The sequence below is a fragment of the Bubalus bubalis genome, chromosome 7, assembly GCF_019923935.1.
Source record: "Bubalus bubalis isolate 160015118507 breed Murrah chromosome 7, NDDB_SH_1, whole genome shotgun sequence".
In the NCBI taxonomy this organism is placed as follows: Eukaryota; Metazoa; Chordata; class Mammalia; order Artiodactyla; family Bovidae; genus Bubalus; species Bubalus bubalis.
Window position 1 is genome coordinate 86990856 of NC_059163.1, and position 15887 is coordinate 87006742.

General features: G+C 40.0%; 1 long non-coding RNA gene across 1 annotated transcript in view; it reads left to right on the plus strand.

Annotated features, from left to right (window-relative positions):
* The window catches only part of LOC112586231, a 39652-nt gene that overhangs the window by 4151 nt on the left and 19614 nt on the right, over positions 1–15887 (plus strand). The window contains exon 2 of the long non-coding RNA XR_006552407.2: positions 13193–13353. This is a non-coding gene — a long non-coding RNA (uncharacterized LOC112586231). The remainder of the gene's footprint in view (positions 1–13192; positions 13354–15887) is intronic.

Here is a 15887-nt window from a genome sequence, read left to right on the forward strand (position 1 = left end):
TCATCTAGCACTAAACATCCTTAAATTTTCATAATCATATTCTTGTTTTCATACCAATGGATATTTTCAAAGACAGCTATATGCTAGGTGCTATGCCTTGTGTACAGAAAACATGTTCTATGAAAAGTTAGACTACCTAAATTTGAGCTCAAATATCATACTTCCTCACTTGAAATCCTTTAGGACAAATCCTTCAAAAGCTCTAAGTCTTGCTTTCCTCCTCTGTAAAATGGGGATCGTATCTACGATGCATGTCAATGAATGTATGTCAGATGCATAAATTATCTTGGCTTTTGGAAAACACCACGCAAGCAGATAGCATGTCTCTAGTACGATAGAATGTGTCTTATTTATAGTTTTTATGTTTTAAGGTCCTTCATACAATGTCTATCATGTTTACAGTGCTTAACAAATAATGACTAAATGAATACATTAGTGGCAGCTTATAGCAATTAGAAGCTATCTCACTAGAGAGAACAAAGTGACGGAGCTACAGTGGGAGTCCAGGCCCAGTTGCTTCTAATCCCAGGCTCCCTCTGGAGATTACTTTCCCTAATAGTCTCAGAGACCTGGTTTGGAGTTGGACTGGGCTCCCTGAAAGCCATAAGATGGATGGAAGCAGCTAGCAGCAGATAAGAAGATTTAGCTCTTGCGTGTAGACTTATTTCAACACTGTTATCATGTTTCTGCGAGTTTGCTCCACTCTGGTAGAGGGAATAGGAACCAGGAAAGAAAACACAATGTCTTCCCTTCACACAATGTCTTCATTCACATTCATTTGTTGAGTAAAATTTGTGCTGTTACCAAGTTACTGCTACGGTGGTGTGTACAGTAGCTGCTAGCAAACCCTCTGAGAAGTGGCTGATCTCATCTTTTAGATAATCAGATTCTATTTAATGTTACCAATTTAAATTCTATAGCCATTTATGGGCCCATTAAATATTTTCATTCACTTTCACAAGTCTGCCTTTTCATCTCCTACCACATGACTCCTTTGGCAAAATAATGGCAGGCAAAGAACATTTTTCTCATCTATCGCTGCTATCTGCCTCAACATCTTCATGATCAAATGTACACATCCTTAAGGGCTGTAAAATGGAACTAAGAGATATCCTTTGGCTAGTTTTAATCTAAGACCTCAAATAATAGCACACCCACCTAAAACACATGCCATTTGGGAGGTGAGCAAGTATTTACCAGCTTAGCACAAATATTAGTTACTACTAGGCATTAGCACATTACTCATATAAAATAGGATTAATAAATGTTCTTTGCTTAGGAATAACATATTTTAGATAAATATGTATTATTATTTCGTTAGTTATATATAAGCTGGAAAGCAGTGAAATGGACAGAAGGAACATCAGAAGGAACACCAGAAGCCAGAAAGTTCAATGACCTTGAGTGAAAAAGAAAAGAGTTCAATTCTATATAGGGCAGAAGTGTGGGCTTCCCAGATGGTGCTAGTGGTAAAGAACCTGCCTGCCAATGGATGAGGCACGAGAGACTCAGCTTGGATCCCTGGGTTGGAAAGATTCCCCAGAGGAGGACATGGCAACCCATTCCAGTATTCTTGCCTGGAGAATGCCATGGAAAAAAGAGCCTGGCAGGCTACAGTCCATAGGGCCACAAAGAGTCAGACACCACTGAAGTAACTTAGCATGCATGCATGCAGAGCAGAAGTGTGAGGGTAAAAGATTTTGTACATCATTACATCTCTGGGACTCAGTTTCCTCATTTATAAAGGTAGGAGAATGACTCATAGCTTTGAAGATTCTATGATGTGTGATAGTTTTAAAATATGTTCACAAATTCTTAGACAACACTCCTCCTTTCACAGTGGAGACTATTGATCTGGACTTAATGAGTCACTCAGAATAGAATAGGGTGGAAGTGACTAAGTCATGAAAACATTGCTGCTTGTCCCTTGCTCCCTAGTTCTTGGATTGCTAATTCTGGGAGAAGACAGATGCTCTGTCAAGCAGCCCTGTGGAGAGGTCTTCTGCCAAAGGAATTGAGACCTCCTGCCAAAAATCATGAGACAGCACCATCTTAGAAGCAGATCCTCCAGCCTAATCAAACCTTCAGATGCATGCAGTCTGGTTGACATTTTGTCTGTAACTTCATGGGAAACCCAGAGCCAAAATCACCTAGTCAAGTTGCTTCAGTGACAGCAGTCATGAAATTAAAAGAAGCTGGCTCCTTGGAAGACCCGCTATGGCAAACCTAGACAGCATTTTCAGAAGCAGAGACATTACTTTGCCAACAAAGATCTGTGTAGTCAAAGCTATAGTTTTTCCAGTAGTCATATTTGGATGTGAGGGTTGGACCTTAAAGAAGACTGAGTGCGGAAGAATTGATGCTTTCGAAATGTGGTGCTGCAGAAGGCTCTTGAGAGTCCCTTGGACTGCAAGGAGATCCAACCAGTCAATTCTAAAGGAAATCAATCCTGAATATTCATTGAAAGGACTGAGGCTAAAGCTGAAGCTCCAATACTTTGGCCACCTGATGCGAAGAGCTGGCTCATTGAAAAAGTCCCTGTTGCTGGGAAAGATTGAAGGTGAGAGGAGAAGGAGATGACAGAGGATAAGATGGTTCGATGGCATCATCGACTTGATGGACGTGAGTTTGAGCAAGCTCCAGGAGATGATGAAGGACAGGGAAGCCTGGCGTGCTGCAGTCCATGAGGTCAAAAAAATTCGAACACGACTGAGCGACTGAACTGAACTGAACTGAACTGAAGTTGCTTCTGGATTCTTAACTTTCAGAAACTGGCAAGATAATAAATACTTGTTTTAGGCTGCTAGATGTTGGGGATAATTTGTTATGCAGCAATAGATAACTAATAAAATGATACTGAAATAAATGAATGTTATATAATGAAAAATTCATATACATGCACATTAATGAATAGTGAATCATAACTCTTTATTTCGGGGAAATCAGTAGCAGGATTAGGGAAATTAGTAGAGCTTTTCTTACAGAACCATTGAAGACTAAAACTGGAAACATACAACTCTGATAGAAATACTGGGAGATATAAATGGACCATATAACTTGATCATAATCTTGACTTTGACTCTGAAATAATACAACCCTCGGGGGAAGTTCATTATAAAGCAATTTTTAATGAGCCTGTCTCACACTCAATTGATATTTATTGAATGAAGGAACATGGAAAAATGACAGGGAAATGTGTAAGTCTGGAAACAGTATGACCATTAATGTTAGAGAATACTTATTTTGTACCAGACACCCTGATAAAGATTTAACATGAATAAACAAGGAAGTACTTATATTATTCAAAACAACTGATACGAAAGCATTCACTGCCTAAAACTAATTTAGAAAGAGAGAAAATACAGGAAAAGAACTGAATGGAAATAGAGTGTTGGTAGAATAGAAACAGTAGCTCTATGAACCCAAGACAATTCTAGAAAATGTGCCTTATCAGTGTCTCAGAAGATATTTCCCCTGGGCTACATGATTTCTACTAAGAGAAAAAAAAAAAGGATTACCTGGTCTGAATTAGTGAAATACAACTTTAAAACATGTTGATTTAAAACTACCTGAAGCCTAAAACAACTATACAAACAGGCCTACTTGCTTACCATTATCTTTAATGTTGCAAATATAATTATATCTTACTTTTTTCAAAATTTTGTCCTTTATCTCAGCATACTAAACTAGAACTACAAAGAAAGATACAATAATGGTGATGATAAATTAAAATTTAAAGATGTTGAAATATTTATTGGTTATATACAAAAATGTTTTACTTAAACCATGTATGTACTTTAATAATTTATAAAAGTCCATTTATAAATGGAATAAATGTCCATTTATATGGGCATTTATTCCATTAAATGTCACTTCAATTAGGATCTAAATATATTGGTAGAGTTCTGAAAGAAGAAATTTGGGCTTAGAAACCGTCCCAATTATCTATTTTCACATCCTTTATCTTTCACCTTTAATTGGGATAATGAGCATCAATCCTGCTTTTTATTAGGACGAAGTGTTCTTGGACCGCATGACTTGAGGTAGAACTTTTAAATACACTGTTGAATTTTGTTTTTTGCAACTCAGACTCCTTCAAATACCAAAAACTATTAATACACATGCTATCTGACTCGTGAAGTACCTTGAAGTGACCTTTCTACCTAAATAATAATGGTGACTAAAAAAAAACAAAACAACAAATTGAACCATAGTCCCTATAAAAATACAGAGCAACATATCCAACATCCCCGGTCCAGCTCAGTTACAAGCTGTGCCTAAAAGGAATGCCATGGCCTGCAGCCTGCATTCCTTTCCGCACTGCCCTGCCATCGCTTGGTCTTTTTCTTGTTATCCTACGGTTAACCTTCACTTGTTCCCTGGTTCCCTTGCTGTTACTCTTGACACAGTGATTGGCTGCCATCCCAGTTCCAGACTTTTGGCTTCATTCCCTGCACTCCAAATCACAGTTCTTCTTCCTAACTTCATCTCAAATTATACCCTGATAAGGAGCTCTTTTTTTTAGAAATGACTCCAATGCTTCTCCCACACATACCATTTCCTTGCAGCTGATATTTCGGTAGGGCTGGCCCACAGAATAGGTACAAGATACTGTAGGCTTGGCTTACGTATGGGAAATATCATCTGCCAAAGGTGTGCATGTCATTATTGGACATCCCTAGTGGAGAAGGCAATGGCACCCCACTCCAGTACTCTTGCCTGGAAAATGCCATGGACGGAGGAGCCTGGCTGGCTGCAGTCCATGGGGTCGCTAAGAGTCAGACGCGACTGAGCGACTTCACTTTCACTTTTCACTTTCATGCATTGGAGAAGGAAATGGCAACCCACTCCAGTACTCTTGCCTGGAGAATCCCATGGATGGAGGAGCCTGGTGGGCTGCAGTCCATGGGGTCGCTAAGAGTCAGACACGACTGAGCATCTTCACTTTCACTTTTCACTTTCATGCATTAGAGAAGGAAATGGCAACCCACTCCAGTGTTCTTGCCTGGAGAATCCCAGGGACAGGGGAGCCTGGTTGGCTGCCGTCTGTGGGGTCGCACAGAGTTGGATATGACTGAAGCAACTTAGCAGCAGCAGCAGCAGCAGTGGAAATGGAACTCTGGGCCATCAGCAGTCCTCCCTATGTACCTCTTTTTTTTTTAACTGAAGTACAGTTATTTACAATGTGTGTTAGTGTTTGGTGTACAGCAAATTGATTCATATTATACATATTTATATATTCTTTTTCATTTTCTTTTCCATTATGGTTTATTGCAGGATATTCCCTGTGCCATACGGTAGGATCTTGTTGTTTATTTTATATGTAGAAGTTTGTATCTGCTAATCCCAAACTCCTAATTTATCTCCTCCCAGTCCCTTTCTCCTTTGGTAAGCATAAGTTTGTTTTCTATGTCTGTGAGTCTGTTTCTATTTGGTAAAGTTAACTTGTATCATATTTTAGATTCCACATATAAGTGATATTTAGTATTAGTATTTAGTATTTATGGTATTTAGTATTCCATTATTTATTGTTGCTGTTTGGTCACTAAGTTGTGTCTGACTCTTGCAGCCCCATGGACTGTTGCCTGCCAAGCTCTTCTGCCCAGGCAAAATTCCCAGGCAAGAATACTGGAGTAGATTGCCATTTCCTTATTCTGGGTATCTTCCCAAACCAGGGATTGAACCCACATCTCCTCCATTGGCAAGTGGATTCTTTACCAAGGCAGCCTTATTCCATTATATATGTGTAAATGGGTCCATGGGGTCCCAAAAGAGTCAGACACGACTTAGTGACTAAACAACAGCAAACACATTTTCTTTACTCATCAATCTGTCCATGGACATTGAGGTTGCTTCCATCTTCTGGCTATTGTAAATAGTGCTGCTGTGAACATTGGGGTGCTTGTATATTTGTGAACTAGAGTTTCCTCTGGATATACTCCCAGGAGTGGGATTGCTGGATCATATGGTAGTTCTAGTTTCAGTTTTTTTAAGGAACCTCTCTACTGTTCTCCATAGTGACTCCACCAATTCCCACCAACAGTGTAGGAGATTTCCCTTTCTTCCACACCTTCTCCAGCATTTGTTACTTTTGACTTTTTGATCATGGCCACTCTGACTGGTGTGCAGTGATACCTCATTGTAGTTTTGATTTGGATTTCTCTAAAAATTAGTGATTTTGAGCATCTGTTCATGTGCTTATTGGCCATAGGTACATTTTCTTTGGAGAAATGTCTATTAAGATCTGCCCATTTTTTTGTGATTGGGTTGTTTTTTGTTGTTGCCCTTGTCAGTCACATGCAGATGTCATCCCCCCATTTAGTAGGTTGCTTTTTCATTTTGTTGATGATTTCCTTTGCTGTACAAAAGTTTGATTACCTATGTACCTCTTTTTAAAGAGATTGTATTTTTGAAAGAGACTAATACCCTCTCAAGGACTAGATTACTTACTCCCAGTAAACCCCCAGACCCGTGGAATAATATCAATTGTTTTTTCACAATTGTATTGTGTGTGCTCTGACATGTCTGACTCTTTGCAACCACATGGACTGTAGCCCACCAGGCTTCTCTGCCCATGGAATTTTCTTGGCAGGAATACTGGAGTGGGTTGTCATTTCCTACTCCAGGGGATCTTCCCAACCCAGGGATTGAACCTGTGTCTGCTGCATCTTCTACACTGGGAGGTGGATTCTTTACCACTGTGCCACCTCCAAAGACCACACTTAAATATACACATATTGTATTCATGACAGGAAACTTCCACATCTTAAAAAAAAAAAAAAAAAGTAAAACTAAACCAAGAAAAAGCAGGCATTGGAAACTTGGCACCCAATATTAAAAGTTGGCCAATCCCTGACAGAAACACACAGGCAATCCAAAGTGCCTTGACTCAAGTAACAGTTGGTAGAAGCTCATAAAAAATCCTTAGGCTTTCTTTAATTTCAAAAACCTGACAAAAACTTCTTGGAATAGAAAAATATAAGGAAAAAAAAAAAAAAAAGACCCAGATCAGTAAAGGAAAAAAAAAAAAAAAAAGACTCAGATCAGTATTTTCCATTTGTGCAGAAAGTTTATATGTAAAAATCTATAGAGAGGAAAAAAAGTTTTCCCTTTGCCTATGAGTGCTTTATGTCCTTTCTGCATGGTCAGATGCTGCTATATTCCCAAGACTTCAAAGGTTGTGTGCTGCAACAGAAAATGAATGTAACAGGGAAGACCCTGCAATTCCGTTTACTCATTTATTCACAATTACATTTTGAATTTTCCCATTGTCCACTCTGTGCTGGGAATATTGACATCCCTGTCTTCACAGAGCTCATGGAAAAAATAGAGAAAAATCCAGTAAATAATTTAGAATGTATGACAGGTTATGCTAAGTACTGTGAAAAAAAAAAAAAAAAACTAAGCAGCTAAGAACAAAAAGAGCTTGGCAAGTGCTACTATGTTAAACAGTGTGGCCAGGGAACGCTTTTCTTAGGAAAAGACACTTGACCAGAGGCCAGATGAGGGGAAGCTGTGCTGGGGTGTGGGGAGAATTTCAGGCAGAAGGAATAATAAATGCTAAATTTCAGGACAAAAACATGCTCTAAGGGTTCAAAGAATTTTTTAAAAAGGACCAGAGCACCTGCAACAGAAAGAGAAAGGAGATAAGTGGTAGGAAATTATTTCAGAAGAGTAGCCAAAGCCAGATCATATAGGTCCTTATAAACTGTGGTAAGGGCTGTAGTTTGGGGACTTTTCTGAGTGCCATACAAAGCCCTCCTGGAGAGATTTGCTTACTGGTCCCAGTTTTTCAGCTGTGGGTAATAGGATTATATACTCACACCCTTGGCAACATTTCTTTACACATCCTTCCCCACGTGTAGAGACTATTTCCTCACACCGGCGGTCAATGGATGTTAGCGAATGTGACGCAAACAGGGGCCTTAAATGTTTTCACATGCTGCTGCTGCTGCTGCTAAGTCGCTTCAGTCATGTTCGACTCTGTGCGACCCCATAGACAGCCGCCCACCAGGCTCCCCCGTCCCTGGGATTCTCCAGGCAAGAACACTGGAGTGGGTTGCCATTTCCTTCTCCAATGCATGAAAATGAAAAGTGAAAGTGAAATCGCTCAGTCGTGTCCGACTCTTTAGGACCCCATGGACTGCAGTGCACCAGGCTCCTCCATCCATGGGATTTTCCAGGCAAGAGCACTGGAGTGGGGTGCTATTGCCTTCTCCGGTTTTCACATGAGGTATCTTGGTTTCTGGGACCCCTTCAGATTACTACTGGAAGAGTGGGCTCCAGGAAGTCAATGTGCCTTCAGCCAAGGCCCAGAGTAATGTTCAGGGAGCAACCAGAACCCATCCTGGAGCCTAAAGCAGAGCCGCCCCAGCTGACCTGAAAACAGGAAAAACAAATGCTTACTGTTGTAAACTTCTGAGTCAGGGTGGTTTTTAAGGGTCCTTACTGAAGCAAGAGCTGAACAATGTCAAATTGGAGAATTTGAATCAAAGGAATAGTGATCTGAATTATATTTTTTAAAGATCACTGTTACAGGTGTTTAGAGAGTAGAAGGAAAAAAGACAAGAGAGGAAATACAACAGTTCAGAAACCACTGCAAAATCCCAGTGAGACATGGTGACTGCTCAGACCAGGGTAGGCGTGATGGAGTTGATAGGATTTGCTGATGGCTGGGATGTCAGGCATGAAACAGAGAAAGGAGTGCTATAACATTGCCTTACAGCAATTTCATCATCCAGCTTGTAATTTTACCTACCCACCAGCCCAGCCTACATTTCTAAGCATAAAAATCAGCATACAAAGAGTGTTTTTGTCAACTGTCATATATCCAGGGACACAGTTACTGTAGCAGCTGAACAATTCTCTTTGGGTAGTCAGGTGGAAACCAAATTATCTTGAAGAATACTAGAGCTGAACAGGGAAATTTTTCTCTAATACCACATGACAAATTTGCTAATTGCCTTTGTTTTTAACAAGAATATCTAAATCAGGTACATCATTATCTTTTTTTGAAACAAGCTCTGTTTCCATTTTGCAGTATGTAGTGAGGGTTTTTACAGATGTTGCTCTTCCTGGTAGCTTACTCTGTCACACGTGAGGACATCTCCCTCCTCCGCTGAATGGGTGCTGGTCTTTGGAGTCCAGTGACGGCTCAGGCCGAGGTATACTTCTCATTTTGAATCATGGATTTTTTTTCAAATCTCTACATTCTCTCATAACCTATGAAACCATCAGACAGTCCTCGAGCCTCAAGGACTACCTGGTCCACCTCTTGCCATTCTTTCTTCAAGCTTAGAGCCAAACTAAGCCTGGGAGTCTGATCTTCACTGTCTTTCATATATGGTTAATTCACTAAAATCAAGATTTCCTACTGAACCAAAGTGTATCCTGCTCAGAAACTCTTGTGCAGTGTTCTGGGAGTGTAAATTGATACAACCATTGTGAAAAACAGTATAGAAGTTCCACAAAAAGTTAAAAATAGAGCTACTCAGCAGTCACACTTCTGAATATATATCCAAAATAAATGAAATCAGTATCTCAAAAGATACCTGCACCCCCATGTTTTTTTTTAAGCAGTATTCACAGCAGCCAAGATATGGAATCAACCTAAGTGTCTACACGTGGGTGAATGGATAAAGAAAGTGTGTATATAGAATATTATTCAGCCTTTAAATAGAAAGAAATATTGCCATTTGGGATGACATGGATGAACTTGGAGGACATTTTGCTAAATGAAACCAGTCAGGTACGGAAAGACAAATACTGCATGACGTCACTTATATGTGGAAACTAAAAAAGCCAAACCATAGAAGCAGCAAGTAGAATGCTAGATGGGTTGGGGAATAGGGGAAATGGAGAGATATTGGTCAAGGGTTTCAGTTATGCAGGACAGAAAAGTTTTGGAGATCTAATTCAGTGATTATAGTTAACACTGTATTATATACTGAAACTTGCAAAGAGGGTAGGCCTTAAATGTTTTTACCACAAAACAAACAAACAAAAAAATGATAACTATGTAAGGTGATGGATATATAGCTTCACTGTGGTAATCCTTTCAAAACGTGCGTGCATGTGAAGTTACTTCAGTTGTGTCTGACTCTTTGCGACCCCATGGACTATAGCCCTCGAGGCCCCTCTGTCTCTGGGGTTTTCTCAGCAAGAATACTGAAGTGGGTTGCCATTTCCTTCTCCAGGGGATCTGCCTGACCCAAGGATTAAGCCCACATCCCTGTGTCTCCTGAATGGACAGGCTGATACTTTACCACTGAGCCACCTAGGAAACCTCAGAGCCATTAGTCAGATAACAAATGAAGAAAATCAACCTCCAGGACTCTTACATTAATAATCTCCTCACTGCTCCCATAAAAGCCTTAGTCTGCCATAATCTGGGTGCCACGTTACCTTTACTGCACCCCCCCCCCCCGTCAGCTGCATGTATACAGACCCATCTTTGTATGCTTACCTTACTGTGTCCACAGTGGCCCTTGATGGCTATTTGTTCTCCTCTCTCTGAGAGATACAAATGAGAAGGGACAAGCAAGTGCCTACACTTTGATGAATTCATTATTACTATTTTTGATAGTCACCATACAGCATAGTAAATTAGGTTCTTTTACTATCATCAAGGCTGTATTTTGTTACCCTGCTTATTTAACTTACATGCAGAGCACATCATGCAAAATGCCAGGCTGGATGAAGCACAAGCTGGAATCAAGATTGCTGGGGAAAATATCAATAAACTCAGATATGCAGATGATACCACCATTATGGCAGAAATCAAAGAAGAACTAAAGAGCCTCTTAATGAAAGTGAAAGTGGAGAGTGAAAAAGTTGGCTTAAAACTCAACATTAAGAAAGCTAAGATCATGGCATCTGGTCCTATCACTTGATGGCAAATAGATGGGGAAACAGTGGAAACAGTGGCAGACTTTATTACTGGGGGCTCCAAAATCACTGCAGATGGTGACTGCTGCCATGAAATTAAAAGATGCTTACTCCTTGAAAGAAAAGCTATGACCAACCTAGACAGCATATTAAAAAGCAGAGACATTACTCTGCCAACAGAAGTCCATCTAGTCAAAACTATGGTTTTTCCAGTAGTGAAAGTTGGACTATAAATAAAGCTGAGTGCCAAGGAATTGATGCTTTTGAACTGTGGTGTTGGAGAAGACTCTTGAGAGTCCCTTGGACTGCAAGGAGATCCAACCAGTCAATCTTAAAGGAAATCAGTCCTGAATATTCATTGGAAGGACTGATGCTGAAGCTGAAACTCAAAAACTTTGGCCACCTGATGCGAAGAACTGACTCATTTGAAAAGACCCTGATGCTGGGAGAGATTTAAGGTGGGAGAAGAAGGGGATGACTGAGGATGAGATGGTTGGATGGCATCACGGACTCAATGGACATGAGTTTGAGTAACTCTGGAAGTTGGTGATGGACAGGGAAACCTGGTGTGCTGCAATCCATGGGGTCGCAAAGAGTTGGACACTCTACTGAATGACTCAACTGAACTGAACTATTGTACCTATGACATTCAGGGTCAAATTTTTTACATGCCTAATGTCTACCTGCCAACCACAGAGGGAGCTGGTCTGGTAGATCACTGTAAAAAACTAGCCTGTAAAGCTCATGGCATTGACGTGAAAAATCATTGCAAACATTCATTAAATTCATTAAACTCCTCAGCAACTCAAGAGTACTCAAAATAAATTGCATTTTGGCACAAAGAGTTTAAGTAGAAATCTCACAGGAAAAGAGTTTAGAATTGCTTGCAGTCTGTAGGAGGGTTACATTTCCTGCATTTTAAGAAGAAACCTCACAAATGTTCAAGAGAGATTTATTGTCTGTGGTTTCCATGCAGCCAGGAAGCGATAGGTAAATAAGATGCCTTACTGGTGAGAAAGCTGTTACTTGTTTTTCTCTCCTTGCTCAGTATGAACATGCTATCACAGTACAATTAAAGCCACATTTGGAGACATTAAGCAGACACAAAACCTGCATGATGCAATCGCACTCCGCAGGGAAATGATTCTGCTTCTTGCTACATCCCTCATGACTCTCTTTTCCTTCCTGTTCAGGGAAACATGTGCCACTTAGCTTCTTCCATTGATTACAGGTCATAGAGGACAGGTGGCCCTAAACGAATCCAGATAAAGTAAAGGACTAATGTCTTAGGTTTTCAAAACAGCCTAATACTCTCTAGAAACCATATCATTAAGACAGCCTTTCAAGAATCCATTATTGCTGGATCTTAGATGGGAGAGAAAGAAGTAATTCTTCACAATCTTCTGAGAAATTCAAACTACATTTCTGTAATGCTCTCTTGAGATAAACATTTGAGGAGTCAGGAAATGTAGTTAAGTTCCACTGTTATTTTCCATAAGACTTAGAGCAAATCCCATTCCTGACCTCTGTGTATCCATGCTTCCATGGTGATCAGTCGTGTTTCTGTTCCTGCTCACTGAGAGTGCCAGAGTGAAGGAGAGGCAGAGAGGTGCCAACACCTGTCACCTTAATGTCCCTATTGATTCACCATGTGGAGTTAAGCACACTGTGGCTAGACAGCATAAGCAGATAAAGGCTTCTATTTTAGAAAATAAGAGATAAATGCTTCATCAATTTGTTTAAACACTTAAAATCAATATAGATTTTTGGGAAAATGTTTTAAAACATACAGAATATGTACTTGATCTCTAACTGCCTATTGGACCTTTCTTACAGTGGCTCCGTCAGAACCTCTGTCTTGACATGCTCAAAACCAAACCTTGTATGATTTTCTCTGTGAACAAAGTCTTCCTTCTAAATTCCCTAACCCAACATTTGTTTCCCTTGGCCGGTCCCAAATTCCAACATTGTCCTGTACCCATCTCTCCCCCATCTATATTATCTAATCTGTCAGTAAGTCATAGAAATCTTGCCTGTAATAATCTCTCAAATTTGTTCATTTTTTCTCATTTCGCCATCACTGCTATCCTTTATCATCACTCATGTGGGTTATAAAGAAACCTCCTGAATAAATTCACTGCTGCCAGTCTCTCATTCCCCACCAATCCATCTAATACACCTGCCAGAATTACCTTGCTTAAACACTTACCTGATAATGTCATTCACTGACTTCAAAACTGACTTATTGCCTATAAGATAAGCTCTAAGTCAATACAACATCCTTTTTTTTTTTTTTTTTTTTTAGTCTCTGTATTAGAAGACTTGCAGTCTACTAAGTATGATGAATACGAAGATGAAAAGGCATGGACTCCTAAGGTACCTACAGTGAACTTCCAGGAGAGTCAGACATATTGATAGTTATTCACAATGCAATGCAGTATGTGCCACCACAGAATCATGCGCAAGGTATGGAAACAGCATGGAGGGGCTTCAGAGTGGAAGATATCTGAGCTTGGAATGGGTATGCCAAGTAAATGAAATGGAATATAGAGAGTCCATAAGAATGAAACCACACTCCAGGACTTGTCGGTTGCAATTATTTTTATCAGTGGAAATACTGATATCAAGAACTAAGACAGAGAACAGAGGAATATGAATAGTTCTTGGTGGAATACGAATAGTATGTGGTAGGGAGATGGTGGTAATGGTGTGGCAAGAAGACAGAAAGTGATTAAGACATGAGAACAATGAATGAGGAGGAAGGTGTTTAGGTTGAAACGTCCAAGTGCAGGTCTCAGTTCAGGGGAGAAGTTGGGGCCAGAAATAGTCACTAAAACTACAGAAAATAAGGTAAGTCTTCTAGGGAAAGGACATAATGTCATAAGAGATTTGGGGGACTTGGAGTATAACCCACTCAAAAGAATTAAGATGAAGCCTTTGAAAGTAAGATAAAACTCATAGAACAGTGATGTCAGAATATCTGGAAGAAAATAATGACTCAAAAATAATACTGATCAATACAGTTCCCTTCTGACTGCACACTCCAACCACAGCCTACACTCTCAGCCTCACTCACTCCTGCCACTTCACTTTTTACCAATCTGCTCTGGCTCTAGGAATAACAGGAATGTAAATACTCATCGCTGTCTCTGATGTGCATGTATAATGTGGAAGACACGACATTATGTGCTTTGGTATTTTAGCATACTTAATCCTCACGTTCTGTGAAATAAGTACTATCACGAACTACCCCCATTTCACAGAAGAAATGAGGACTAAGTGGGATTTCTCTGAGACTACACAGATGGTCATACAGCATAGCTAGGATTTAAACTCAGACATACTTTAGCTATACTAGATTATTTGCCAATCCCAAACATAACTGTCTTTATGTCTTCCTGATTTTATATTTGCCTGAAATAAACTTTACATACCCATTCTCTCTGATGAAATCACATTCCTCCTTAGAAATATAATTCAAATGTTACCCCTGCAATGAAGACTTTCTGTCTACCACCTTTGTTCCAGACAGAACTGCCATCTCCTTGCTCTGCCTTCCCATTAATATTTTGTTCATACTTTTATTATAATATACAGAGTATGCAGAATGAACCCCCAAGGATACTCATTCTTTAATTCCTGAGACCTGTGAATATATTACACTATATGGCAAAAGAGACTGCAGATAAACTTACAGACCTTAAAGAGGTTATCTTGGATTATGCATGTGGGCACAATCTGATCATAGGAGCCCTTAAAGCAAAGCTCTTTCTCTAGCAAGAGTTCAGAGATGTGTGAGAAAGAAGAAGTCAGAGATTGAAACCTTGAGAGGGACTTGGTCCACCATTGCTGAAAGGAGCTACATGGGAAAGAATTGTAGGCAACTCGAGGAGCAAAGAATGGCCCTTGAATGACAGGCCAGCAAAAAACAACAACAACAACCAGAGACAGTCCTACAGACACAGGGAGTATATTCAGCCAACAATCTGAATAAGCTTGGAAGCAGATTTTCCCCTAGAGCTGCTAGTAAGGAAAGCAGCTGAGCTGAAACCTTCATTTTAGCCTTGTGAAATCTTGAACAAAGAACTCAGCTGAGCTCACCTGGACTTCTGACCTAAAGAAATTGTGAGAAAACAAATTGTGTTGCTACTAAATTTGTGGTAATTTATTTTGACAGCAATAGAAAACTAATGCAACATACTAGATAATGTTCCAGTTGATTTTTTATGCATTGATTGTAATTATTAGAGGCTCAGCTCATTGAGTCAAGGAGTCTTGTGTCATCTATCTGTGAGGCTTAGAATTACGACTGACTCAAGAATCCATGCAGTCAAGTGGAATGCATTGACTGGAAGATCTTTAGATTCACCATCTCTGCCCCATAAGGGACCTTCACACTGTGGCTTATTTGCTCTTAATTCCACCTGAACATAAGTACTTCATCCTCTGTGCTTGGAAGAGAAGAGCATCTCCTTAGCACCAGGGCCACAGAATGAACATACTGAGCTTCCAAGAACTGCAGATATTTTGACCAAGGGCTACTTCAACAAACTGAGATACTTTTTTGTAAAAAGATTTCTGTAATCTAGGCCCAATTACATGCCCCATAACTTGCCCATTCCTGGGTCTGCCTGATAGCTGGTTCCCATGCTTTTAGTGTAGAAGTTGGGTTCATGAACACGGATTCTCTTATCTAGGTAGGCCTGCCAAAAGCTACAACTCAAGCAGTCCACCTTGCAGCCCTCAGCTCAAGGTCATTCCCCTGACCCCACCCCAATGGTGATCTTACAGGGAAGACTGCCTCTAAGGTTTCTGCTTAAAGAGTTCTTCTAGGTCAGAAACTGCTCTTTTGGGGAGTAACACGCACTTCCCTTCCTTCTCTGGAAATATGATGCTTAAATGGCTGCAAGAAAGCATGATTTGCAGGTTAAAGAAATAAACCACATTGACTTAATAATATTAAAATTTTTTCTTTTATATGGCCTAAGAATTTTTTGGAG